General features: G+C 41.5%; 1 protein-coding gene across 1 annotated transcript in view; it reads left to right on the top strand.

Moving 5' to 3' along the window:
- Window positions 1–346: 346 nt before the first annotated feature.
- The window catches only part of LOC143019975 (vitamin K-dependent gamma-carboxylase-like), a 39,757-nt gene continuing 36,983 nt past the window's right edge, over window positions 347–3,120 (top strand). The window contains exon 1 of the mRNA XM_076176038.1: window positions 347–372. The gene's annotated coding sequence lies outside the window, so the exon portion shown is untranslated. The remainder of the gene's footprint in view (window positions 373–3,120) is intronic.

Below are 3,120 nucleotides of genomic sequence, written 5' to 3'. Positions count from 1 at the left end.
GGAGGAGAAGAAAGTGGATAATGGAGAATAAAGAGGCCAAAAAAAAAAAAGGACTGGAGAAGGACAAAGAATGAAAAGGACAAAGAAAAAGGACAGGAGAAAAGGAAGACGGCGATGGTTTGATGATGAAGAGGAGGAGGAGGAAGGGGAACTGGACAAGAAAGAAAAGGAAGGAATAGACAAAAGAGGAGGATAGCGAAGAGGAATCAATTATGATAATGATGATTAGGAAGAGGAAATAGAGGAAGAGAGGAGGGGAGGAGGAGGAGGAGGAGGGAAGGAGGAGGAGGAGGAGGAGGTGGTGGTGGATGGAGTGCCACCACCTGTTGACCGCAGTTATCTCTGAGCAGCACAGTGCCAACCAGATCACAGGTGAGTTCTCCGTACAGTATATTCCTACATTACATTACATAATATAATACACAGTATACAAGTTCTATATTCCTTTAGCCACCGAGGGAGTACCACGGAGCTGAACAAAGTATTCTGGTGTAAAAAAAAAAAAAAAAAAAAAAAACTCAACACCAAGGGTAAACATTACGCGGCGATTCATAAAGGCTGTATGGTCCCCCCAATGGATAGAGCGGTCTTGTATTGGGATATTAACACTGGACTCCATTTAGCCTCCTCCCTAGCGAAGGGGTGCCACAAAACTGAGTAGAAGAGCCTCCCTACAACCATTGGAAAATAATAAATATACCTTTTGCTGCGAACTTTATAAAATCCAACTTAGCAAAATCGTGGCTGTTGTTTATGAAAAGAATTTAAATGTCTGGCACAAAATCGATTTATTTTGTGTAGTGATTTTTATATGCTAGAGAGACTAAACTAGAAGTCATTAGATGACTAGGCATGGTTTGTGGTTTTATGAATAGCCTAGGCCAGAGTGCCCAGCAGCTTTAACATAAGAGCATAAGAATGAAGGAGACTGCAAGAGACCATAAGGCCTACACTAGGCAGCTCCGTATCCATCACCACCTGTCATCCCCATCCATAACGTTGTCTAATCGTTTCATAAGAACATAAGAACATAATAATAAAGGAGACTGCAAAAGACCATAAGGCCTTACTACATGGTAACTAAGTTTATTCCATTCGTCGACCACCCTATTAGTAAACCTTTTTAAATCTAAATTTGTCCAGTTTATAACCATCACTGCGAGTCCTGCCCTATTGCTTTAATATGATGACCTTGTTTGCATTACCCTTGTTAAAGCCTTTGATCCACTTGAACACCTCTATTAGATCACCCCGCACTCTGTGTCTTTCCAGAGAGTGTAAGTTAAGGTGCCTAAGCCTCTCTTCGTAAGGCAAATTTCTGAGTCCATGTATCATTTTGGTCATTCTTCTCTGTACTGATTCTAATGAATTGATGTCCAGCTGAATAGATTTACGAATGGTCCATCTATCCATGAAGTAGTTTGTGTTCCCATATGAACAAAAAAATGGACAGATGATTTTAATTTTTAGTAGTTCTAGCACTCCCTCTCCCCTGAACACACAATCACCATTGCCATATGTGTTACATCTGATGCGATGGACCACGCAGAAGTGTTGCCAAATGTACCTTGCAGGGAGATGAATGTCCTCGTCTTACCTTCTTAGAGTGTCTGATATGAGTCAAATACACTGAATATAGGAGGATAGAGTAGTGGTGTACCAAAGTAAGGCAATGATAATCTAATGAATATTAATGATGCCTGATGAAGAGAGAAAGAGAGAGAAGGACTATGTAAGTTGTTTCGGTGTTTTATCCATTCTTGACTTGTTTCTCTTTCTCCCTCCCTCTCTCCCTGACACGTGATCCACATACATGGAAAAAGGTGTCGATAGGCACTGGAGCCTTTCAATACCTTCAATCGTGTTGACTCCTACATTCTCCAGTTCATAAACACTGACACAAGCATACGACATGATCTCACCACGGCCCATGCAAATTACTTTCACCAGATATTTCTTTAACCATTTCCTTATACCTACCAAACTATAAGACATACATCACGTCAAGACACATTCACTTAGTCTTACTAAATACATAGTACTACAACTAACACACAAATATTATTGTATAAATCCCATATATAACCTGTAACTGTAAACCTCACACAGAAATGCTGGTGAGGCCATTTATGTGTATATATCTCGGTAACTGCGTCGCCATAGGGGGACTCCCTTAGAGGGAGCACCAGGGGACTCTCTCCATAGGAGTTACATCATTCATCTATAAATACAGCAACTGCTGTGCTTCAATAGATATAAAGTCCGAAGATGCTTTATCTTCACCTGCACTACCCTAAAATTTAGCCTTAACAGGCTACAACCTCAATCTTATTTGCCCTCGAGAGAATTCACATAGAACTTAAACTACCAATACTGTTGCAATACCTAGACATAAGAAAGGACAGCTTAAGGCCACACTGTGTCTAGACCAACTCTTAACTTCTCTTTATTGTTTTATAGTTCATACATTCCCCATGTGTATTTTCTGCTTGTTCGTGTTCAATTCTGAACGCATGGGCACTTTAATTGACTCACCACCTGTTGAGACGGGAGTCCAGCGTGGTAATTACATAGTATTCAGTTCTATATTTCTACTTATATATCTCAGTATATCCAGGGCGATGATATTCCAGGGCCGGGTGGGGGGGGGGTTGTAGAAAGAGATTGTACCAACCTGTTGAGACAGGAGTCCAACGTGGTAATGACGCCTTCCCGGTCAACTACGCTATCCATCCCAGTCCCCGCGACCGCCGACCGTCTCCTATTACAGTTCGTGACTCCGACCCCTCCATATGCTCCAACCCTTGCCCACTTAAGATAATTCTAGATTAGTTTGAACATCTAGAAGGGGTGGAGAACTCACGGCAAAAGGTTTCGGAACAGTGAAAAAGGCGGGATTTTTGAACAGAAAAAATAGTAATTTGAACTCGTGACACTAGGCTTCAGGGATTGAAGAAAGTGGGTAGGGAGGAAAGGGGGCTTATTACGGGAATCAAAGGGTGGATGGAAACGAAGCACGCATATATACGTGATGGGATCCTTATGTGTTCATATATGTGGTTATCATTCCCGGACATTCCAGACAAACTTGAAAAAGAGTGAAAAATGTGGGCATTACAT

Source organism: Oratosquilla oratoria, chromosome 38, assembly GCF_046742065.1.
Source record: "Oratosquilla oratoria isolate Oo_2021 chromosome 38, ASM4674206v1, whole genome shotgun sequence".
Classification (NCBI taxonomy): Eukaryota; Metazoa; Arthropoda; class Malacostraca; order Stomatopoda; family Squillidae; genus Oratosquilla; species Oratosquilla oratoria.
This window is presented reverse-complemented; position numbering and strand designations above follow the sequence as displayed.